The 27,117-nt window shown below is 38.1% G+C and overlaps 1 protein-coding gene across 6 annotated transcripts in view; it reads right to left on the bottom strand.

Moving 5' to 3' along the window:
- The window catches only part of SORCS2 (sortilin related VPS10 domain containing receptor 2), a 536,124-nt gene that overhangs the window by 326,972 nt on the left and 182,035 nt on the right, over window positions 1-27,117 (bottom strand). The gene's annotated exons all lie outside the window — the stretch shown is intronic.

Below are 27,117 nucleotides of genomic sequence, written 5' to 3'. Positions count from 1 at the left end.
TCCAGATCATTGTGCCATTGTCTGCAGTGGCTTTAATATCTCTCCTGCCACAAGCTGACAGCCTTCACTAAGGTAGAAGGAAAAGCAAAGCAAGCCACCAATTCACACCAATACTTTGCTAAATAAATAAATAAACAGAACTTGTTGCACATACCATGTATCCTTATACTTAGCAGCAACACATAGTGAGAATTCGCAGGTCCCATACATTGCAGATTCTTTAAGTCCTATTTAACATGAAGGAAAATAAGAAAACAAACCAACAAAAACCCTTCAGAATACCCAGATGTTTCTGCAAAGACCAACATTGTTTCTCATTTCACTGCATATATTATACCACCATCCAGAAGTTTTACAACACATTTTGCATTAGCTTTTCAGGTCAGCAGTTTTTCAAGCTTTGTGGGCTCAGAGCGTTTAGCACCTCTGCAATTTTTCCAGTTTGGCTTTCTCCAAAGATGGGCCACCATCCAAAAACCCAACTTCTACCTCATGGCTGCTCTCCCATCCTGCATTTCCAGCCCTCATTTCTGATTGTGTCCCAAGGCAGGCCAAGTGAGCGGAAGAAAAAAGAAAAGTCAAGGTTTGTGTTAAATATTCAAAAGGCATTCTGTGGTTTCCTTTAAGTTTAATTTAATTTTGCAATTTTCCTAAAGGAAGTTCATTTCAGACTTTTCTTTCAGAACAGGTAATTCTCTCCAACTCCTGAGAGAACAAAAGGACTGAGTCTCAGGGATGAATTCAGAGAACACCAGAGTCACTATGCTAAAGGTGAGCTCTTGCAACACAAGAGCCACCAGTTCCATCAGAATGCTCTGGACTATTCCAGATGTATTCTGGATGTACTAATTCCCATGGGGCATGACTGCAGGTGTCCAATTCCCTGACTGGCACTAGGTTCAGTTGTCACACCTGCAGAGCAGGTCCCAGGAGGAGGGAGTTCCCAATAAAATCATCCTGTTCTTCCAAACAGCACTGACCTTTCCCTCTTCAGCTCCTACAGGAGACATGAAAGATGCCCAGCCTTCTCCATAACCAGCTGTGTATTTTTTGCCAGTGACATTACATAAAATAGACAATAGAGCCCTTCTGGCTTTACCATGTGCCCAACCCAGGCCTTCAAGGGCCATTCTGTCAGGGCAGGGAGGAACAAATGCATGGGCAATCTCTAATGATTAGTGCAATCTACTTGTCCATTTCCTACTATTAGGAGATCAAACAGAAACCTCAGCCTGGATGCATTACAGTCTCATTAAGCCTTAAAGCCAGAATGGAATAAACCATTGCACACAAATTCATTTACTCTTGAAATTCAAGCCAGTCAGTCAGGACAGGAAGGACAAGAAAATAACAGCCTTTTGTAGTGAGTAAATTACAGACAAATGGGTTTACAGGGCAGATGATCTCAGTTTTTAAATCTAGACTCAACTAAAACAACTCCACTAGAAAAAGAGGTTTCATATTTTCCTTTAATGCATGAAGCATACATTTGCTGATGTACACAAGGAAACTAAAATTTGCTATTATAAGGTTGGAACAAATAAGGCCACGGTCTCCCCAAGCCCTCCCCTGCCTACAAACGAAGTAAACAGAAAGATGGCATTTAGGAAAGAACACAAACTGAGCAAGTAATTGCATTTAATAATTGCATAGATCAGTAGGAAACTGCACAAGAGAACAGGATTTAGAAGGATATCTTGAATAGCCTACTCCCATTTGGATTTTGTTAAGCAGACTGTATAAAATCTAATATTAAATGTACAAGTATAAGAATGTTTAGACAGTTTTGCAAGCTTGGACCAGTCTCAGAAGGAGAACTGCTCACCAGCCATGACAAACATAAAAATAGAGCTAATATTTCTACAACAAGCATTGTTTTTTAAATCAAAAGAGCCAAAAGATGCAAACTATTAGAAAGTGCTGCTAGTGAATGACTGCTATTTCATTCCACTTCTTCCCATTCAGCATTGGAAAGTAAGAATATTCAGGTACCACTGCATAAGATGAGTAACAAACAAGAGAAGTTAAAATCTCTTCTGAGGCATCATTCTTAATTAATAACATACATTGTATTAATACATGATGTTCTAATACATAATTAAGTACAAATATGGTATTTAATCTTTAAATAAATAATTAATTTTAAACTTAATTTTTGTTCTATGAATAAAAAGAGAACTTACATATATGTATATAAATTATGTTTTGAAGTAATATTAGCTGGTAAAGAATATATTTTAAAACTGGCATATGCTGTTTTAACTTGACCTTTTTTTTTAACATTTGCAACAATTCACCTTTATAAACATGGCCTTAAACTTATACTGTAAATAGGAACACAGTCAAAAATACTGGGATTTGTAATTTTTCTGGGTTCTGCATTTGGGACTACAGGTAGTATTTGCATGCAATTCAGCAGCTGTCACAGGGAATTGTTCTGTACTGAACCTGGAACATCAAACTTGCCAGGTGAATGAAGGAAAACAAGATCCTGCCCCAGATCTGCTTGACTGAAACTCTACCCATGTGATCCTTACAGTTCTCAGCATTAATTCAACAACTTCTTCTCAATCTAGGGATTTTTTGCATGTTTTAAAACATATGTATTTGTGAATTCATACTTGTATTCTAAAAATTCATCTTTAGCTCAGCACTCAGTAATTTCAGATGTTACACAGCTTCAGTTACCTTCTTTGGCTTAGTAGAGATGCTGCTTTTCCATATTTAAAGTGTTTTGAGAAAAGACAATTTAAACTCACTGCAGGATTTGCTTTGCTCCTAAGTGCTCTATATCGATTGCCCTAAAATCCCTCCTGTTCTTGTTTTATTGTTTGCTTTATTTCCTTCTGATGCTGCACAGGGATCTTGAATCATTTTTCCATCAGCTTCTATAGTGTGAACCAAAACCAGCTCGAGGGGAGCTCCACTTGCCCATTCTGAGCATGAAGAGCTCTGACACCCTGGGTGGTGGAAGGGACCCTGGACCCTGCATTCCCACAGAAGCGCTCGGTGCCACCATCCATGGGAGCCCTCGTGGCTGATGAGAACTTGCAAGTGCTGTGTCCATGTGTGTGACAGTCAGCAGGGAGGGTGGCAGCAGCTGGAGCTGTGGCTGGACTGCAGGTGTGCTACAGCCCTGCTGCAAAAGAGCCCATTGGCACAGGAAATACCCACCCCAGGACCCAGCACACCCTGACAGCCCCAGCTGCAGGGCATTAGAGAGAGAAGGGGACCCTGTTCTAGGAACGGGCAAGATACAGCTCTAGCCATGGGAATTGTCCTTTTTTTCATACTGTGAAATCTTATAACAAATCTGAGTATCATCCTGAGACTTCAGATAATTATTTTTCCTTTAAGTGGCCTTTCTTTTCAGACAGGTAATCACAAAAAAAAATCCTGGCTCTCTTTTTTTCCTTTATTTAAATCAATGCAAAAGAAAATTTCTGTTAATTCCTAAAGTAGAAAAAAAAACCCCTTAAAAATACCAGTCCTAAAGTCAAAAAATGCCAGAAGATAAGTAAAAATAATTCAAAGTTCAGTAACTGATACCTGTTTCTGAATTCTGGATGTACAGAATTGACATTGCCTAAAGTCCCCTATGACCCCAAGTATTTACTTCTACATCTTCTATTCTCATATGCAAATATAATTAATTTTAAAAATATATACTTCAGGACTAAGTCAGAAGACTTCTAATGCCACTTGAATTATTATTCCCCACTCTTGAAATGTGATTCTTAATCTAATTCTCATGTTGACTCTAACAACTGGTCTTTCTAAATAGTCCAGACTTCCATTAGCAAAAGTTATGAGAATGCTGTATTGCATATGATAAAGTAATTTTATATATTTATTATGTTGAAGTTACATGAATAAAAGTGGAACCTGAGATTTTATTGATAACTAATATAGTATGCAGTGCTCTGCTTCCAAGAAAATTTGCATTATGACCTGACATTTCTTGGTGTATACATGCAATTCTGGTAAATCATAAGGGAATTGGAAGCACTCACCAAAATTTGCTATTTAATGAGCATGGAACACAGGTTCCCACTGATGATTAATATCCAAATTTTCATCACATCTAAGTGCCTAATTAAATTCACTGATTTGTTCTGATCCTCTAGAGAGAGGAGATCCAAAAGCAAAGTCTGAATCTAGATTTGCTCCATTTGCTTCCTCAAATCCCATCTCTGGGAATTACCAAGGAAAGCACAAATAGACTTCAAGCAACTAGAAAAGCCTCTCTAAAGGAAGAACTGCTTGTATTAATTCACATGCTCCCACTGTAAATTTATCAATCAACACATATATTTAGCTAACCAAGATATGCATGCAATTTTTATTATAAAACATTATAGCCAAGTGAAAAATAAACAAACCAGATAGTGGAATTCTGGATTCTGTGTGTCAAAACACACATTAGAAGTTCTTTAACAGAGTGAAAGGAAAGGGAAGGATACTGCAAATGTGGACTTGAAATGAAAAGGCTTCAAAGAATCACACATGGACACACACAAATAAATTGTGCAGGCCCTGCACATGACTTCTTTGGTTTTAGAGGCAGTTTAACTAATAGCAAGAGATTTTCTATTTTCCAGGGAGGCTTTAAAAGTAATCATTGTCTGTGTGTTCTTTGTCCATAACTCTTTTGTGGCAGCTAGCAGAATTTAATTTTCTTCCCTTATTTCAGTAATAAATTTCTTTTAACTTTCTTTTGCCCCAACACAAAAGCAGTATTCAAGTTAAAGAAACAGAAGACTTAACCAAGGCAAAACCCCAGAATTTTAGAGGTTGTCAAATCTGACAATAGTGGAATACTTCTCTGGATTCAAGCTCTTGGTCTGAACATGCTTCAGTTCTTAAACACCACATTTTTAAGGCCATGGTGTCAGGTGGCTGACTTTTAGGAATAAGAAAGGATGCTCACAAATTGCATCTGGATCCCAGGTTAATTCCTCATCTTGGATAGATCACTACTCAGGAAGAACAAGCACTACAGAAACTTCTGTGAAACACATGTTCAAACAAAAACTTCATTGGCTTCATAGTTCCTTAATTAAGTTTTAAATTGTTCATACATAAACACCAATGGATATTTATATTTCTGTGATACCTTTTCTCAACGATGAACTAAACAGGCTATTCACTTCTTACTGTAACAACTTTTTATGGAATAAGAATTTTACACTTCATTCTATAAAGCCAGAATATATCAAGTTCTGAATGCACAGCAAGTTAATGTATGGAGCATAAAAGTTTAACTTCCTAAAGCAAAGCATTTTTCTTTCCATTCAGTACTGTATTACCAAGGGTAGGAAATATTTCATTCATGCTTACAACTTGTACCCTGAGTTCCTGGGTCACTTCTGACTGGCAGTGCCAGATACCCAGGTTACTGCATGGCCTGTGGCAAGAGATACTCTTGGAAAAAATATTATGGAAAGAAAGAGGCAGAAATAATCTCCTCTGTTGTGGCAGGAAAGAGGAAACCGATGATTCCCTGGGGTTTCTTTCAGTGTGAGAACATTCTGCAGCTTTAAAATATTTACTTGAGAAATCAGTATTACTCTGCAGATTAGACTCACATGAAAGTTAGTAAATGGCAATATGCCAGAGCACTCAGCTGAGTGCTCCTGTCAGTGAGGGGATCCCTCCAATACTCAGGAAAAATCTTGAGCCATAAGAATCTGAAGACTAACAGCTGGACCCCCCAGTCTGGGATCTCAGTTTTCTGTGCTTTAACTTCTCAGCCCTAGCCCCTAATTGCAGTAAGTACAAAACCACAAACAACCCCCCTTACACCTTGCCCAGAATAACCCTAAGAAAACAGAAATTGAAGTAAAACTCATCAAAGCTGATGGAGACAGACACATCTTCAAAGGCATGGACTCAACTGGCTTATAAGATTGGCTTATTTTAGTTGGTGGGCAAATGCTGGAAGAGCAGCTGGGCTTATTAATACCTGTGTATCTCACCTGTGTGGAAAAGCCCACAACTAACAATGAGAAAAAACCAAATTATTATTCCTGGATGTGTTTATTTTCACCCAGGTATTCCTAAGTCACACCCATCACTTTTCAACAAGGTAGAGATATTAAACCATCTAATTGGGCATCAGTGCAACACATGTCTTCTTGCAGGCTGTGGGTAACATTAAATACTCCAGCAAGATCCAGGAATGCAATATGAAAGGTTTGAAAAAGTTAGATTCACAAAAGCTACTGACACAATTAGCACTAATTGTCAATCACACACTAGGTGGTAGTGATTCAACAGGCAACAGCCATGGAGGCTGCACTCTCCCTCTGCTAAAGATGGACCTTCCACAGCATGGAGCTGAGAAACAGCTCTTACCATCACTGAACTGAACCTGTTCTGAAGAGAAAGGTGGCCCTTACTTCCCAACATTATGATTCATATGTCAAAAGCACAAGGTTTTTCTTAAATATTTATCCTTTAGATGCCATAAGATATTTCAGAAACACAGTAAGATGGAGTTCCTAGCTACAATCTATCTTCAAAATAATAGTAAGGTATATATGTGTATGAAATTAATTAATTCTGGAGTGCCCCATGAAAGCACAAGTCTGATTTGCCCTTCCACATTATTTCCCTCATCACTTCATATATGCACTTATATGGCCAAACTAAAACCAGACTGTCTTCACCTAACATGTTGATGAAATTTTGCCATTGTCCAAAAAAAAGACCTCTCCCAAAATCCAGTTATATTCAAAGTCAAATGTTTGGAGCCAGGTTCTGAAATTCTTGTTAAGGGCACTCAGGTGGTTTAGGTTAAGCAACTAAGGTGGAAGGATGCAAACATCCAATGGTTCTTACTTATATGAGTCACCTGAGTGGTTTGATCCCTCTCATATGCACTTCATAAGGGTTACCTTTATTACAAGGAGAAGAAATAGTACCAAAAGTAATTGTTAAAACATATGCATATGTATAAGGTAAATACCCAGCCCCAGAGATGCAATAATCCCTCACCTCAGTTTGCACAGCTGCTGATGGTGAAATTGCCCAATGCAAAGATCACAGGAGGCTGCACCACAACCTCCCATAGTCATTTCCAGCCAACACACCTGGGATTGTATGATCCTGCTTCTGCAGCTCTCTTACCCCTCCCTGGGAGCTTTAAACTGTGGGTAATTAAGCCTCAGAGGCTAGACAACAAACAAACAAATAAATCTGTTTCTACTGCCTCCAAAGGGAATTCAGATTCATCTGATGTAAAACTTCTGTGCAATGCCATCTCCCCTTACAGCACCTACATTGGCCAGGGAGACACCTTTAGCTCAGCTTCATCCTGGCCCCTGCTACCTCCACTGTGCTCCTTGGCACATGGAAGAGAAGTCTCTCTCTCATCTGGTAGAAGGTCCATGTCCCCAAGATTTGCAGGCTAAAAATGTAACCCTGACAGTTTCAAACATGCTTCTTCAAGGACACAATTCTTTCCAAGGAAAGGCTGCAATAAGAAGAGAAATTTGAGAATTGTACGAGCAGTTCTGGTATTGAACAGAGAAAGAAACTCAGGAATTTCTTTCCTCTATATACACCAGTTCTGCAACTTAGCCAGGTAACAGACTTATCCTCTGGTAAATTCTCATTTTCAGAGCTCAGGCTTCATTCTAATCTCCATTTCCAAAGGTGAGAATCCTACCTCTGGCCTGCTTAGCCAAGGTGACATCAGATTCCATGCAAGTGGGCAATTCCTGCTGCAATCCTGATTTGGACTAGATCTTCCCCTTCAGAATGGTTTACAAAAAGTACTTGGTATATTGCACATGAAATACAGTGAATCTCTTTTTGACCACCAAAGTTCTATATATAAACTTGAAACAAATCCAAGACAAAGGAAAAAAAATCTCCAATGTTATCACCCCTGTAGGAAGGGCCTAGAGAGAGATGGGTCATTTGTTCAAATAATCTCATCTTGAAGAATGGCTTAAGAGTTCAAAAGCCTGAGGGGTATTGCAAGAATGAATTTTACTTTTCAGGGAAGACATCAAACGCAGACATTTCTGTGGCAGACATACCAGCATATCCTTTCAGATCCCTCTGAGTATATTTTCCGCTTTTTGGATTTGAAATCTTGAAGCAATACAACAAGCTCTCATTTTTTAATTAAGTTTCTCGTAGGCAAGACTGAAGAAGGAATATCAGTCAGTGTCTCTGAAGTGGGAGCTAGCACAAAACCCCACTAATAGGCCTATTGACCTAACATTCACAGACTTTACCATTCCTAAAATATTTTCCACCAGTCCAGGCAGCAACAAATAACAGGTTTTGATGTTCTTAGTCATGGTACATTATCAGGGAATATACAATCAACTTCTCTTTGAAAAGGTTGACTGCTACTGCTCTTCTAAGTTCATTTATGCATTATATTCTCCTGCCTGCAGTGCCAGAGTATGTACTGCATATTCTAATTGGACAAAATGGAAATGTTGCACAGCTGCTGATGGTTATTCAAACTCTACTTGGGCTGGTTTGTTTTTCTGGGTTTTTTTTTAAGATAGAAATAGTCTCTTAATTGAAGGTGTGTTTGCTGAGAGAAAATAATTGTTATGAAGGCAAAACTGTCTCCTCTCAAAGGAAAGAAATTCAAGTGGAGTAACAGGATGCATATCAGACAACCATATGTAGGAGACTTCATGAAAAGTGCAATTCCTTCTGATACTACATTCACATTCTTGACAGCCACACTTTACAAACTACCAAAGATTGGAGAAATGAACTCTAATGATAAACAGCTCCTAAGAAATGAATAGCTGGTCAGGTTTACACCAATTCCTTCCCAGGAAGATATTCTTGGGAATTAAAGCTGCTGTTTTTGGAATATCTTCTCATAGGCAATACATTGAAAACTAAGCACCAGTGATTTCAAATCCAAACACTTCACAAAAGTTTCATGTAATAAGGAAATGTTTTCTAGTAATACCAAACTATTAATGTTGCATGCTGCAATGACATAATGCTAGGTATATTTTCTGCCACTCTAGAAGAGGAGGTACATAAAGCAAAGCACAAAGTTTATTTTTAGTTTATATCTACAAGAATAATTTTTTAATTTTGTTATTACTTAGTGAGCAAGCTTGGCCTCTACCTCAAGTGTTTTCCAAAATGCTAAAACACAACTGTTTTATTTTGACTTACTTTTTAATTTAGCTCTCTAGTAAAAAGAAAAAAAAAAAGAAAGAAAAAAAAATACATTGTTTGCATTTGAAACCCACAGGACTCTCAGTGCTTTCAAATCAATGAATTCAGAAAGAATTAAGTCACACTGTTTTTCCCATCAAAAAGTCACTATGACATCCAGATGCAGAACTATGACTCTAAACACAGACATGAGAGGATGTTGACAGTAATTGCTCTTGTATCACTTTGGTTTCCTTTCCATTGAAATGTACAGCTCAGAATTCATACCTCTCCCAGCCTCTCTATGTAGTCACATGCACACACACATCCAAAAAACCACATTTAAATATATGGATAGATCAATATCAAGGTATATAAAGCTAATCATATTCCCAGAAAATAAGGAAAGATAGAAGGAGTTTTTTGGTTGGTTGGGGATTTTTTTTGTTTGAGGTTATTTTCTTTTGTTTTCTTTCCCTAGAGATGAAAACAACAGCAGGGAAACAACAAGAATATAACTTTATACTGAGGTCCAAAAGTTAAACTTCAGGAACATACTTGCAATATACACACAATAATTAAAAATATATAAATATGCCCCTTTTAATGATGAAATTTCAAAGTTACAGATCAGGACTTCATTAAGACATTATTTTAGTCACCCTGCCAAGAAAAGTTGCCAGCTGATAGAGCTCACCTCTACCCTTCCTAAGGTTTCTAGTTTGCCTCAGGAAAGCCTTGAATGTGCACCTCCATTTTTGAGACACAGAAGAAATCCCTTTGCCCTGAAGGTTCTCAGCATGCCACTCAGAGTATTTTATGTAGGAAAGTCACAAAAGGAAAATACATTTCCCAAGTTCCTCCTCCAAGCACAATCCAAATGATGAAGTGCAGTAACAGAATACTTAAATGGCCAACAGTTTAAAAATGAAAGTTTCACTCTGCTCTGTACAGAACAGAGCACATTTACTAGAACTACTCGGGTAATTGATTTCTTCAGGTGGAATTAACATTTTAATTAGCAATGAAGTCATTTTGCACTCTAAGGATAACAAGGAAATTATCACATTGTCAGAAACTAAACACAAAGTTTGTAAAATGTACAGTTTATATAAGTAATTGATTTACACAAGGTTGCATTTTAGAACAAATCATGATGCTTTCTCCAAGTAAAGATGTGTATTCAATCATATTTTCAGTAGTATAAATATACAGATATTTATATATATATATAAATATATAGACAGACATATACAGATATGCCTGTATCAGTCAAGTTATATTCCACAGTAATATCTTATGCAATTAATCAATGTAATTATATCCCTGCCATGAAAATATAAAAGATTATTTAAATCATGCAAGGGAGGGCTGTAATTTTCCATCTCTTGCTGATTAAATCCCACTTTTCAGCAAGGGTTAAAGTGTACATTATGCTACCTTCCTACTTACATTTTCCAAGGTGCTAATTCTCTTTTCTGAAATCAGTTTAGATACCCCTGCTGCCAATCTGTTCAATCAGCAAACGAAGGTGCCACACTAAGCAGTTTCTTTACATAAGAAAAGAGAATCTCCCTGTCCATTTCTCAACCAAGCCAGCCAGGAATTAGGTGAGGAGGACTGTAGTTTCCATTTCTCTTGGATACTTCTTCTCAGAAGGAAAAGTCTAGCAACTTACTGAACAAGGCAGGAAGTGATGGCAGCCACATTCCTATTCCAATTCCACCCAAACCATTAAAACTATGGTTATCATCACCTACCTAGGAAAACCCTGAGTATACAATACACAAGCAGCAATCTGTCCCTATCCAGAATTGTCTGAATGGACTGACAGGAGTGAACCAGATACAAGCATCATCTGAAGGCTGTTTGGAAAAGAGCAATTTAATCTGCTCCTGTTTTCCTCACTCTGTCACTCAGTCACTCTCCTTCTGCATTCCTCCCACCTTCATTCAGGTTCTTGCTCAACAAGGCACCAAGCTGAACTTCACCAATCCCACCTACCCTGAATTGTTTGTGCTGTATTTTTGTTCCCTCTTTCCCCCTAAATGTATCTTAGATCCAGACCAAGAGAACTGCAGAGAGCTGGTACCTGCTGACTCCTCCACCTTTCCCAGTGGGACTCCTATGATCCAGATTCATCCCACTTAACATTCACCTTACAGAAATCAGTGGACAAAGGCAACTGCCATGGTCAGGTCAGGTCACCCCTATCTTCCCAATCGTCCTCTGGAGACCTATACTCATCTCCATTGGCAACACATATGTCCTATGGCAACCAACTACCTACTTAATTTAGGCATTTAAGTTAATGGGAATATCTGGGGCTCACAGTCACTTGGTGAATTTAGAATAGATCTTCCTTTAAAAAATAAAACCTACAAGGAAAAGAGGGAAATGGAATTAGTTACAATTCTGCTCATTAAAACTTAAGTATCTGTATTTTCCTTGTTTTCCTCTTTGTTTCTAGTAGCACTACTAAATATTTTAGATAGTTTCTGCTTGGCAGAATAAATGGATTCAAGCCCTTACTAATAAGTTCTTTAACTCCAAATTAGTCACGACTGTAAGAAAAGTAGCAAAAAGGGCAATTTAAAATTTATAACCTCCTTAATATTGTGTACAGTCCTGACAAAAATACACAGACAAACCTAAAAAGCATTTAAGTAACTGTGGTCCACTTGCCAAACACAGTAAAGGCACTTCCAGAGAATGATTATTTCTGTTTAACTTCAGCTGTCTGTAGTTTGTGGGGCTTTTCTGACACGGGCAAAGAGGAGCTCAGCCAGAAATCTGAAACCTGTTACATTTAGGAACTCATTTTTGCGTAGTAACTAGGTGCCTGATGACTTCATGGGAATATCTAAACCTATTTAAAATTTGGCAAAACAGCTTAATGAGTATTTTTACTTCCTGTTTAATTTGCACACTACAGGAAAAAAAAAAAAGGAAATGAAAAAAGAACCAGAAACAGACAGTTGGTCTCCAAAAATCCTATACATTTCTTAGTCTCTTAGACTACCATATATATAAAATCTTGCATACTATTGCAGAGATATTGCATACTATTGTAAGAACTATATAATGTCTTTCTATAGCCTTAAGGAAACACACTCAAAAGCAAATCTTTGAAATTACAAAGAGGGATGACAACAGCAGCTTGGGGTGGCTGAGATGCTGCAACTGCTGAAAGTTGATTGTATCCAAGTAACACCAAGGCAGGATTTCTCCTCCCACTCCAGGGCTGCCAGGGCACAATAGTGAGTGGTACAAGAAGGAACTGAAAAACAGATTAAAATGCCTGTTCAAACCCTACTTCTCTTCATACCTCCCATATATACAGAGTTTGATAGAAAGTCCAACTCCACACTTCTAATTGACATAGAAACCACAAATTAATAATAAATAGAAGAATACAGTCCCCACAGCACAACAGAAAAAGCACTGAAAAAATTATTCCTATGTCTATATATTAAAAGGGTCAAATGTGCCAAAAGCAGGAAGGAAAATAAATTCTGTTTTAAATTGCTGCTCTTTCCTCTTCATTGGAAAATGAAAGCATCTCAGTATCCCCCTGTTAAACCAATGACAAAAGTTCATTATGAAACCCAGTTAGAGCCCAACTTCTAAAGTTTTCCTACATTCATTTGTTTTTCAATACATGTAAACTACATGCCCATGAGAAGGGGAAAAAAACCATAATAGAGAGCTAGAAATTAGAAATTTAAACTAGGAATTTAACATGTGCCTTCCTTAAACACTTTCCCCTCCACATTTTACTAAGTTTGCTGGTTTCCAGTTGTAAATACATATGCCTCACAGCAATACTGTAAGTATTTAGATTCACTTGGTTTTAATCTGGAGCAAGCATTAGAGCCTGTAACCTGACCTGCTGAATAAAACTGGCCAGAACATGTTGCTCAAGTACAGCTACATGGAGGGCAGCAACTCACCTGACCAATGCACTTCTTTCTAAAAGCCACCCAGCCTTAGCAGAATCCATCACTTCCTCTGACTGGTTTGTTTCAGTATACAATTATGTTTCTAATTAAAAATGTGTTCCTGAATTCTAATTTGAATTTGCCTTGCTTCAATTTCCAGCCATTGCTTTTATTCGTGTCTTTTTCTTGTTGGAGTTTAGAGCTCTGCAGTACTTGCTCTGCTAGAGAGGACAGTGGATTTCTCCACAATGGGCTACATGTGTGCCTACAGAAATACACAAATACAGAGTATCACATCCCCATCACCTGAGAGCAACACCTCTACAAAGTCCAAAAATGTGCACGTAGCAGTTGAAATATGTCCAGGCAAACAGGCTTAAGTCCTCTCTTTTTATAAAGACTGCTTTGATAAGAACAAAAGATAATAATTTTATTTAGCACCTCATCAAAGAAACAGCACTCACATGAATGTTCATCATTTGAGCACTATGGGTCACTCAATACCCACTTCCTTCTCCCTGCTACACTTAGCACATAGCTCCAGGTCTGAGCTTGCCAGGATTAAGGCTCCACTGCAATCATATACCCCTCAATAGCCAAGTTGACATTTACAGGCTGACAAAGTAATGATTAATAGTTTAATCATTAATAGTTTTCAATATAAGTATTAATAGTTTTATGCAGCATTTATTTGCACATTAGTTTTTTCTGCAAAGACAGAGTGAAAGTATGAAATATTCTCCTAGGAGTATTTCCATGTCTTTTTCTTCTTTACAGGTTTTCCTCTCCTACTGTCCTCTTTCTCAGACACAGAATAGACCAGATAAAAGAAATGCAGGGACAAGAGGACAAGGCTTCCTCCTTGTCTTTTCTTGGCAGCTCTGATATAAAGATTTGTTCTTGTAACCGGCTCCTTAGCAAGGAAGGGACCTTCTGTTGTACAGGAAGGTCACAGGCAGAGTTTCACTACTGCAAAAACAAACAAAAGCTCCTATCTTAAAAATATATGAAATCATATTTGGCAAGGCTTGGAGACCTAATGAAATTCCCAGGAAATGTAATCCACAATTGACCTTAATAAGTACAATTCTTGATCATTTTTCTTAGAAATGCTGGTCTCCTGTTACTAACGTTTCTTATATTTTAAAACATCCTGAAAAAATTGGTGGCAGAGGATGAAGAGAGATCTCTTCACAGATGACAGATGTTTTCCTGTAAACAGGGAGGGCATAAGCAAGAGGCACAGACAGTGAAGAGGGGACTCTCAAACATCACTGCTCAAATCCCTGACAGGCAGGATCTACTACAGGCACAAGCAGTAGTGAGAGAAACTACAATCCAGATGACTGAACTGTCTCTAGCCACTAAAATTAACAAATAATAACAAATAATGGTGTTCTGGAGGTAACATCCATGAAGCATTAAACAGCAGTTTTATTTTAAATGACGCAAATGATGGCCAAGCATTGAGGGTGAATTGCAAAGCCAGAGGAAAGTGTTGGCTGCCTGGTGGATGCAGTGTGGGAAGCTGCTGCAGACATGCAAAGCCTGTTTTATTCATGTGTACTATCTCTGTTTTGATTCACCAGAAAACACCAGAAAAGTCAAAGCATGCTGGTTAATTTCAACTTAGTTTTATAACAAATATATATAACCAAAAAAAAAAAAAAAAAAAAAAAAAGGCAGCCAGATGACAAATGTACAAAAAACACATGGCCATGGATTTTACAAAGGCTTCCTCACTCTTTAGTGAGAATTTTCCCAGGGAAACCACTGGAGTGAGGGAGAAAGACAAAAATTCTTTTGAGTTAATGACCCTCTTCCCTAAAAAGAAACCGTTCTGCCTCATCTTTGGCATTTCCAATGCATAAACTCAGTCATAAGAAAAGGAGAAAGTAAAAGAACTCCCAAAAAAATATATTGATAGTAAAGACATAGTATTGCTTTCAATTTTTAAATGGAAATAATAATGCTGAAAATTCCATTTACTTTCTTTCTTACATTTGAATTCTATAAAATTGATAGCCACATGATAAAAAAGCAAATTAAGAAAAGACATATAGAAAAAGAATGTTCAAAGGCACAGAAGAACTCACATTCTGGGACATGCAACTTTGGAAGAAGGAAAGCAAACACTGTATGTTAAACAAAGAATAGGAGAGAGATTGTTAAAACTGAAACTGGAGGTCATTGTAAGCAGTCAGATTAAAAAATCTCCCATTTAAACAAGCATGAAAAAAATAGAAAAGCATACCGAAGGATAAATAAAGCAATGTCCTTCTATATATAAATGTTAGATATTAAAGAAACAAAGGGGGAATACAGAAAAAAACCCCAGAATAACTAGCAAGGGTACTATCCATCAGAAAAATCTGAAAGCTACATCTAATAAATGAGTTCAGTGTAGGAAGTGACATGGAACCCCCATGGAGTGGCAGTTGCTCCCCCAGAGGGTGGGAGCACAGCAGGCAGCATTTAGCACATCACCCCTGGGCTGGCCTGGTGGGAGCTGTGAGATTTGCTCCACAAACTCAACCAGAGCCAGACCAGGAAACTCAGAACTAATGGGAGATTTCAACAGCCCCATGCAGATTGCTTAAATGTTGTATCAGGGCACGGGGCCAAGAGGAAATTTTCAGAGCAGCTTCGTGAGCGGCTATCCAGGAAACTCAGAGGGGAAGCAACTCTTCACTGGGTCTCAGCAGGGCTGTCAGGGAGTCACTGCAACCGTGAGCAGCACGGACGTAGATCAACATCTGTGCATAGGCAAGGAAGCCAAAATATCCACAGGGAAAGGGCTCTTGCACAAAAAGGAGGAAGCTTGGTTAAAAAAACAAACAAACAAACAAAATCTACAAGAATGAATACAAAGGGTAAAATTTTGGAAACATCTTTCCAAAGGCATAAGGCTGAATTTCAGTGCAAGTGCATATCACATAAAGTGGACCAAAGATAACAAAAGGCAGGATTGAAAAGAAACATGACTCAAAGAAAGACAATTTTAATGAGCTGAATTTGACCTGCTGAAGATAATGGGGAAAAACATCCTCAGAAGGATAACCCTATAATGCAATAGGCCAAAATAAAAACCTTTGAAACACAACTTGCAAAAGTTTACGCTGTAATTATAAATCTTCTGTCAACCTCCCAAAAGATGCAAAGTCTGCCACAGCAATCTGTGGAACCAATACATGAGCAAGGTGAGAAAAGAGCACCCAGAGACAAAGCCACAGCAGAGAAAGCAAACTAATGCTTTGCATCTCTGCTGATCCCAAAGCTGCTTTGAAAGGTTCCCAGGTCAGAGCTCCTCTTCACTGTCACTGTATTAAGAAATGCCTCAGATTAAAGCATCAGTGAAAGAAATTTTACACAAATCAATGCTACTCATCTGTCCAGACCAGATGGTATTCATCCAAATGTTCTAAAGGAACTCAAGGATGAAATCACTAAGCCATTAATTGCAAAGTGTCTTCTCATTTAAAATAATGTTTGTATTAGAAAAATGAACAGTGCAATATGGGTTCCAATTTCTTAAAGGTCTCCAAAAGCAATTCAGAGAGGCACTTCAGGGCATTAAAATCTGCAAAATAGTAAAAATTATTCCATCTCTGTAATTTGACACACAGAGAAATAAAAGGTATTGAGTCAGAGTCCACATTACCTTGGAAAGGGAATGCATGATCCATTAATATCTTCATTTATTTGACAGAATCAATGAATATATAAAATTAAAACTCAACCAAATTGTCTTCTCCAAGTTTTTCAGAAAGATCCCCTACAAAATGTGCTCAAGAAGCCGCATTGCTAGAAGATAGGAGGACAGGTCTTCATTTGGAGAAAAAATTATTTTAAAATCAGGAAACATTAGGTTTGATTAATTTTTTGCTATTGAGAAAAGTCCTCAAGGAGACCCACCAGGTTCTTCATCAGTCCTATTTAACCTATCATAATTATAGAAATGAGGCAGATGGTGACAAAAGTATGCTGATAGCACTGGAGCATTCAAAGGAGTAAAACAAAGACAAGTAAATATCAAGTAAGATAGTAAACATGAAAGTTTGTAGATGAATCTCATGATACTGAGTGACATTAAAAAGGGAAATTCTGGCATTACACACAAAATGAAGGCTTTTGAACAAACCCTGAAGGTACTTGAGTTATATGACCCAGGGTACCATGAAAACACCAACCTGCCATTCAGCACTGATTCAAGAAAACACAACCTCAGAAATATTTAGAACAGTAACAGGTTTTTTCTAAAGGTTTAGAAACCATCACTCTAGCCCTGTATTAGTCCCTTCACAGTGCCTTTACCTTGAACATGTTCAACACTGCTGTACTTAAACAAGGACACAAGGGAAGCACAAGAAGTACACCAAGGAGGAACAAGGACAAGCAGAGAAGTGAAATGACTCCTCTTCAGGGACCAGAAACTGAAGTGTCCACAAAACCTAAAGCTTACAAGATAACGTGGAGCAGCTGTTTCCTCAAAACCTGTATTTGTGGGGGGAAAAATGTGAAAAAGGTGCTCCACCATTTTTCAAAATGCCAAGGAGAGTGTTCATGCAAGAATAAATGTCCTCCCTATCTTCTAGAGAGGCTAAAAGCAGCAACCAGGGAGCTACGAGCACCTCTACCTCTCCTTCATCCCTGCCTGAGAGACAGAGAGCTGGGAGTGTTGAGAAGAAAATACTCAGGGGCCCCTTATTCATACACATAAATACATGATGGGGAGGTCTAAGGAAGCTGAGAGACTTTTTTTCTGTGGTGTCCAATGATGTGACACAGGAAATTCCACGTAAATACCTAAAAAAAGACCTTTGAATGTGAAGAGGGTCAAACACTGGTGCAGGTTGCTGGCCCAGGCAGGTTTAGAGTCTCCATCCTTGAAACTGTTCAAGAACCAGCTGAGCACAGTCCTGGGCTGACAGTGCTGTTAGAAGGACCTTGGACCAGATGATCTTAAGAGATTCCTTCCACTCTCAATTATTATATAGTTCTCTGAAACTCCAGCACAGACTTCTGCCCTTTCCTGGCAGTTCAATTTGCTATGAGCAACTGGAAAAGACAAAGGACTGCTCAGCTCAGTGCTCTGTTGTGAACTATGGTCATTTCCACTTTCTGAATTATTTTCAGGAAACTATTCTTATTTAAAACAGGTAAAATGTATCATTTTAAGATGGAATCAATTTATGTTCATGAAGACTACTCAATGTGACTAATATTTTCCAAAGGTTAAAACCAAAAAAATAAAAGGAAAGAAAAAGGAACATTACACACAACTCAGCTTTCTTCTTGCATGGAAGAATCAACAGTAGAGCAAATCACAAATTAAAGCATAAACCTAATATTTGCTTTCTTTCACCTCATCTGATTAGAGCCATTAAATTTGCATCATCCTTAGCTGTGCAATAATTATCACGGAAAGCTTAGCCTGTTAAATTCAATTCTCACATTGCAAAAGCTTTCCAGGGAGAGAGTCTCCTTTTCATATAACTTCCCCAGGATATAAATGGAGGTTATGTCATTGGAAGAATCTATTTTTACTCCTAATCTTCTTTCTAAAGGTGCTTAGAACTGACTTGTAAGAACCTTCTTATCCCAAACCAAAGAATACAGGGCAGAAAATGATGAATTTGTAGCTGTGAACAGCTTTAATATTGCTTTGCACTACATCATCCTGACTCTTACCATACTCAATGAGTTTAATGTCACTTTCCCTCACTCCTCATCTGATAGAAAAAAAAAACAGGAGGAAAAAATTAATGGCAAAGAAGGGAATATGTAAGGGAAGAAGTTCCTAAAACAATAACCCCCTAAACAGCTTCCTCTGCATGTACAAGGTGTATATATAGGAGGGGTTTGCAAAACCATATTCTCCAACTGAGATTTCATCTTGATTTATTTTTCCTCTTCCTACCCATTTATTTTAAATTATAATAATATTCAATCCATCTAAATTTAATAGAACAATTCAGAACAAAACTTGAATAATTTTTCAAATTATACAAGACTGCTTATCCAGTATGGATGCCATGCAAATTGAGCATTAAAATCTACCAAGACCATACAATCTTCAGTAAGAGAAATGCCCCACATCCAAGCTGTCTGACACCATTGCATAACATCTCTATTTAAAGCTAAACAAAACCCTCATTTACATGATTCAGTAACACCATAAATTAGCAAGTCTCCCTCTGAGTACCAACCCCTTTTCCTAATGAGTACATGGGTAATTTGAGTATTTCTGGTTGTTAAATGCTACCAATCTAAGGCATTGGCTATTTTGTGTCTTTTTCAGAATTGTTCCTCTAAGCAGAACTGACACAGGAGACACACGAAAGATTCACTCATTTAACGTTTTCATGCATGCAGCTTTTGCTGATAACCTTTCAATCTGAACTACCTTGTTTCCTTTTAATTAATGCTCACTGGGGAAAACATTCCCATTCAAAGTGACAGGATACATGGATGAGGTGTAAAGGAAACAGGAATAATGTCCTGGCCTCTGCTGTCAAAGTAATGCAAGAGCCTGAGAGTGCACGGGTACCCAAAGGCAACAGCCCTGGTCTGTACACACATTTTGCTAAGACACTTGAGTTAATCAGGCTCTCAGTGAACACCAGGCATGAGTGTGGATGCCTTCCTCCCTCCCTCCCTCCCTATTGTACAGAGCCTTCTGACTTCACACAGCCTTTAAAATAATTGACAAACAACATTTCACAGTTTCAAACTTAATATTTATGACACTAAACATTAAAGGAGATAAAACTGAACATTGTGCTGATGGCCAAAACTCCAGTCTGAATCATCCCCATCCCAAGAGCATATTTCACAGCTGCATTTGTATCAATTTCCTGGTCCTTCTGCACTAGGTCCCTACTGGAACATAAATCATCATTGACTCTCTTGGGGCTTCTGACCACTTTAAGAACTTGGCTGTGAGCAATCAGGTGGAGATTACCACCTCTTCTAATGCACAGCTGGTGTTATGCACTATTAATTTATAAATGGGATGAAACTTATAAACTAAGTTAATGTTTTTAACAAGCATTATTGACAAGTCAGAATGTTATAAAGCTTTTTGTAAAGAATTGTGATAGTGTCTTCCATGTACTTATTTTCTAACTTCCCTACTACTCTTTGACCTTCCCTTCACCCAACCAGTAGAAAAACAACTGGGGAATGAACATACCTATCCAACTGAGCAATTACTACCTCCCTTTCTTTCTTAAAGAAACTCACCAAAAAATAATTTACAGAGAAATCTGGATAAGGAGCAAGAAGTCAGAAACGTATTTTTGGTCAAACCAACTAAGATGGGGAATATCAGCAAGAAAAAACTAGTTAATAAATACATCCATCACTTCCCTCAAGCCTGCTGGCTACAGCAAAGGTCACCCAGGGTTGAGCAGAGCAAGCAGCAAGCCCTCCTGTAAACTGAACCTTAGATTGAAACAGCCCTTTACTTCCCTTTGATAAGCTGGACATCTGAAGGCTGTGCATCCCTCACATCAGGCCATTTTCTCCAGCTTCCAAATGCCCCCATGACTCTATCCCCCTTTTTCTACATGCCCTGATGTACTTGTCATTTATAGAAATGTTCAGCTCATTTATTTAGCACTTGAGCAAAGACAGTGCCCAACTTAACACACATGCTAACAGTTTTGGTTAGACTTACAGTACTCTTGGTGAGTCACAGGCTGATTTGAAAAGAAAATGTGACCACCAGAAGCCACACCTCATGTGCACCCTACCTCTGACCAAATTCTGAGCAGTGGCCCTACACAACTGGAGGCAATCAGTTTTCTTACACTTACATCTGGATAATCACATCTTTCAGCAGGGCTGGGACTGATCTAGTTGCTCGTTTCCAATGTGGAGCTAAGCTGAGGTGTTTTAAAGAAAATGAAAGATACCATTGCCTTTCTGCAGGTGGCTGTCCTGCTGCCATTCAGCTGTCCAGGTAGGACTGAGTTCAGCCTGGTTAACTTAATGGGGGACAGGGACTCAGCTCAACACTGGGACTCTTGCCATTTGCTATCAGATGCAGAAGGAAACCAGGAGCCAAGAATCTACTCAAGCCACTTGGCCTCCAGTGTGCCTCCTTCTGCCCATTACACTAAGTGACAAAATGAGTAATAGGGTGTGAGGCTCAACAAATATCCTTGCTTGTGACAGAGCAATGAATAGATCAGGCAGATGAGAATAAGGGGATCAGCAGACTTAGTTCTAACACACCATTTCTCTCCATTTTGATGTCCAAACTGATGCAATCACTATCAGATGCATAGAGGAAGCCCAAGGCCTTTCAAGTCTACAGTTTTAGCTCATATTAATCTAACCTATGCATATTCAATATTGCCTTTTTCCCACCCCAAGGAAAATCACCCAATTTCTGCCTAGTTGAAAATTCTTTATGATGCTAAAAAAAACCAAAACTGCTAAGCAAATTTTGTCAAGATGAGAAAGTTCCTCCTGTTGAGCTTGAGTTTAACCCTTTTTCAGCTGCAGGACTTCATCTGTAGAACACATCTCCAGCGATCCAAAAAATGCCCCCCCAGAGGCCATCAATTGGATGGAAAAAGGAATGGGAATGATGATTACTACTTCCAGAAGAAATGACATAAGAAATGCACTGCACAGATGTTCAGTCTAAATACTCCACAACTGATACAATTTTAGGACCTGACCTGTAACCCATCCAGATCAATAGAGCCCCAGTGCTTCCAAAGGTGCTGGAGTGCTTTATGCCAATTCAGCCACTTTATTCTCGTGTCCCCCATGCATTTGTACCCTAAAACACAGTTTGTTTTCCAGAAGAGAAGATGGAGGGCCACACAGATTAGCTTGGCCCCAAGGGTAAGACCACACAGTTCACTTCTTCTGGAGTGGCTGTTTTGCAGTAATCAACCTGAAGGGGAAATCCTGCTCACTGTGAGCACAGCAGCACCAACAGCTGCTGCTTCTCATGGGAATTTTACAGACAGAGTGCAAAGGAAAATTAAACTGTGAATTTATAATACAGAGTGGAGTTTTGAAAGGAAAACTGGAACAAACCCTGTGTGGTCCAGGCTCTGCCTCAGTGTCATCCCAATATTTTCTTTGTAATGTGCAACACAGTCATTCACTTTGCTTCACTACCCACAAGAGAACAGACTAGAGCCTTTTCATAAACTCCATTCCCCATTAACCAGCCAAATGGAACATATTGATTCAAAAAAAGACAGAATCATAACACATAAAAGTTTTGACCCTTTGTTCTTTCATTTCTCCTAACAAAACACAATAGCAAAACAGCATGTTCAAGGGAACAACTTTCAACAGAACAAGTGCAACCTGGCTCCCTTTTGTTTCCCATCCTCTGTTCTGAGTGTTTTCATGACAAAGACTGTTTCACTATTTTGTTACATAAATTGAAGCAAATCCATCAGCTTCTCAAAGGTTCTGGGGTGGCTACTGTATATTTGGACTTTCAAAGTTAATCTTGAATTTCATTCAATTTCTTTGAATTATTTCCAGTTAACTTGAATTTATCACATAGTCCACAAAAGAATCCAGCTTTGATATGGGAAGATGCCAAGAGACAAGAAATCCACCAAACTGCACTCTTACAATTACTTCTCAGTTTGTAATCACCTTTTAAAGCAACCAGCAGATTTACTCCAGAGGTTTCAGGTGTCTACATTGACCCTTGAAGCAGTGTCATTTAACAATATACATATGCAAAAGTACAGATCAAGCTAAAGATGATTCAAAATTGTCCAAAACCCAAATCCCATAGTAATAAAAACTGCTGTATGAAGTCCATTCTTTGAACAAGCCTTTAGATTTACCAATATCCCAAAAGCCCTCAAAAAATTCGGCTTTGCACTTTTCAATATTCTCAATGGATAGAACACTCTTCAAAGTGAAGGATCATTAGAACAAAAATTCTCCTTCCTTTCCTGGCAAAACCTAATGTTTGTGGTCACATTAATGTTTACCTGTGGTAGACAAATCTTCAAAAGAAAAAAAAATACTTTAATCTGCCATTCAGTCTGACTAATGCTTTATTTAGAAGAGCCTATGTTACAACCAATTACAGCACATCCTTCCTAATTACCTGGGAGTTGCTCTACAACAAAATACAATTCTATTACTAGAAATAAAAGGCTTGGCTTTGGTTTGTGGATTACAGCAGCTGCAGCCAAGAGATGTCATAAATAATGTACCAGCAACTAAATCAAAACCTATCAAGAATTCATAGTGCATAACAAAAGTGAGGACAAAAAGTTAATGCTGGCATCCCCACTGTTCTTACACTGAGCAGTTCAGTGCAAACAAGACCAATGTTATCTTTCTGTACAGGTAATGAAGTGACTTGGGTGTCTAAGCAATTTCTAAAGAATTGAATTTCCCCTGCTAATGATTTCAGCATTTCACACTGATTTTTGCATTCAGATAAATAAGGTAACTATTCTAAACAATTCCCCATAGAACAGGCTATTTTATATTGTGAGAGCAGCAGAAAGGAACTTCCAGAAAACAGATAATCCCAGTTCTGCAAATGGAATTAAAATAATAATAATTTAAAAAAAAATCTGTGTCACTTCACTGAGGAAAGAGTTCAGCAATGTGAAACCAGTCCAATGCAGGGTCATTTAGATGCTGGGAACTGGAGCATACAATGTACAAGGAAAGGCTGAGGGAGCTGGGTTAGGTCATTCTAGGAAATGAGGCTGATGGAGAATCTCATTTCACTCAGCATCTAAAGAGAAGTTTTAAATAAGACAGGGTCAGAGTAGACAGTGAAAAGGCAATAGATGGCAAGCACAAGCTGCAAGATGGGAAATGCCAGCTGACAAAACCCCTCACAATGACAGCAGCAAAGCATTGCCCAGTAGAGCTGGGAGATTTCTGACCTGGACATTTTTCAGATCTAGGCAGGATGAGGCCATGAGTGACCTGATTAACTTCTGCAGCCACTCCTGATTTGAGCAGGGATTGTACTTGATTTCCATTGTGCTCCCTTGCAACTAAATCATTCTCTGCATGGATGCAATACAGTATAAACTTGCCAGTAAAGCAGAGATATAAGTGACCCACTGGGTATCAGAAAACTTACATCCTATTCCCAGCCCTAACAAACATGCTAAAGAAAAAACAATTAATGATCTTTATTATAGTAACAGAACTGTGCATCTATTCCAAACATGAATTTAAAAACAAACCAAAAACATAACTCAAGCATTTGGATGTACCAAGACTTCCAGTTAGCATGGAAATCAAATATAATTTCATATTTCAATATTCACTCATATTTATTTATTGATCTACCTTACAAATGTTCACAAGGCTTTTGAGAAGCTAAGTTTTATTATCACTTTGAAGATCTCAGAACTCCAACCCTGCTTTTCTCATATCTGGGCACATGAAGAGAGCTCCTCTAAGCAGACCTGTTAAGGTAATGCTATGATAGGTCATGGTGTTTTATAAAGCATATTTGTAACATACTTTTCTGGTCTTTACATAATTAACTTCACTTCCTTCTTCAGTTTTATTTAAAGATGATTCTTGGATGCTTTGCACTCTGGAATACCAACAGATTCTTATATTCATCTGAGGCCACATGGAAAGCTGAGGCATGGGAGTTTTCACTCTAGGCTTCCACACTGTGCCAGAATGCGCTGCACTTTCACAGTGCACAGGTTTAATCTTTTACTGCTGCATCCTCCCCACTAGCACTGAGACGTCTGAATTGTACTGAAAACTGCACCAAAATAGCAGAGCTTAAGTATTATGTACCTGAAATCATCATATATACAAAAGTCCATCACATGTATATTTTGCTTCCAAATATTTCTACATGGAGATAAAAAGTAAAATGCTTTTTTTATTTTTATAATTCTACCTGTTATTTTTCTAATTCTACCTGTCAGGCTGAAGAAAATTAAAAATTAATGAAACCTGAGAGACCACTATTTAGCATAGAAACTGCATAAGAGTAGGGTGAAGGGAGAGAAATCTCAAACCGTAGTCAGCATACTTCAGAACAGCACAACTTGATTTTCCCATTCTATCCCAATGAGACATTGCAAAATTAGGGACTGGACAGCATATGGCACTAATTAAGATAAAACAATGATAAGTTTCCAAATTCTTGGAGGAGAGTAAAATTTAAAATAATTTTACATTGAAGTATTGAGAACAGCCAACAATCCTAAGGAAAGATCAGCATTACAGAAAACTATTCTAAATCATACAGAGAGCAGAACCATACATCCCCTTCCTGCCAGAAAGGAAAGCTTGGTAGCCAGACTATCAAAAGGCTGAATGACATAGATTTTTTGAACCCAATTGTTAATTTTTTTGATATTAAGGAAGCATATTTTACCATATGTCTCTTTATTTGTTTCCCTAGCTTTTGCCCAGGGGTGGTTGTATTCTACTCTTACTGTGATGCCTTTTTATCAAGGGGAGTAATTTGAGCTGCATGCACACTCTTCAAGAAAAATTATGTTCATTTGGTAAAGAAAGTACATACCAGATTTGAAAAAAAAAATAAAAAAAGGAATTTTTTACTCACACAGATGCTTTTCAACAAATAGGTGATAACAAGTATTGCCCCACTCCTGCCCAAAATGACGATTACAGATTCTATGATAGAAAGTTGGGATAAAATGTATTCACAGGTCACTGAAATATCTACAGTCTGTCAAAGCAACTATGAAGAGAAAGCTCTGCCATCAGAAGGGTATCAGCCAAAATACCAAAACTTTCTTCACACCTCATCTAAAAAGCATCTTCTCCATTCTGGACTGAAGCAATCAGGCCCAGAAGAGATAAACCAGTTCTGTGAGAGTGAGAGGGTAACAGCTGGCCAAAACAAGGCCACTAGGAGAGAAAAATCACTGAGAAAGTGAAATATCCTTTTTGAAGGTGAGCTCAAGAACAGGTATTTGTTAAAACATTGTAACTTGCTATCCCTGTTCTATATGCAATAGAAGGAAAATACACCAAGGGAGAAATAGGGGGAACAGTAGCAGGAGGGGACAAACTCACACATAAACCTCCCCAGAATATTTTTTTTTTTTAATTAGCCTGAACAGAGATTCAATTGACTAATTGCCATATGATCAGTCATCTTTTCAATGAGAGGTTGCAAGCAGAGGGAGGAAAAGCCCTGAATTAACATTCTGTATTTCAGAAAGCCCCCCCCAAAAAAAAAAATCAAGACATTTAAATCTTACTGTAATACAAAAATGTATTTCATTTTTGTCATCTACCCACACCCTCAAATTCTTCAGCATGTGAGATTATATTTACATTTTAGAAACTAGCCTGTATTGCTGTATTGAGTTTTTAATTTTCCCTATTCTTACCAAATTAAAGCAGAGAAAGCTGCCTAACAATACGATGATCTTAATAAATAAATTATGTGGGAAATATTGCCTTTGTTATTTTCACACTGAAAAATATATTCCACACTGCAGAGATAATGAGGGTATAAAACATTAACACTACATTTTTCTATACCATTCTGCATAATTAACCATGCAGCTGTTCATTCATTTAGTCCCAACAACCAAATTAATTTGCAATCAGTTCACAGTGGATGCTCTGGAGCAGACTGCATGTGCTGCAGGAGCAAGTGAAGCTGCTCACATTCCACACACCACATCAGTGCACAAGGTGCTCAACTCTAAGAGATGCAATGGGGGTTGCAAAATGGTATTTTCAAAGATCAGCTATGAAAAGGCACTGTGCCATCAGCTGTCTCATAGGGATAAATATGGGTATTTTCAGGTGAGCCTCATGGCGTGTCCGTGCCCTTTGATGGACTCCTGTCCTTCTCAGGCTCAAGCCAAAAACTTTAAGGACACAAACATTAAACATCCATAAACATTACAGCACCTTCCTTTTATTTGTTTTAATGCAGTATTAGAGCCCCAGCACTGATAGGTATCTCACAATCAGTTCTCCAAATTATCTGTATTCTCAAGAAACAAAAGACCAAGTGAGGAAAGCAGAGTAAAGGCAGATT

The sequence above is a fragment of the Agelaius phoeniceus genome, chromosome 4 (assembly GCF_051311805.1).
Source record: "Agelaius phoeniceus isolate bAgePho1 chromosome 4, bAgePho1.hap1, whole genome shotgun sequence".
NCBI lineage: Eukaryota > Metazoa > Chordata > Aves > Passeriformes > Icteridae > Agelaius > Agelaius phoeniceus.
This window is presented reverse-complemented; position numbering and strand designations above follow the sequence as displayed.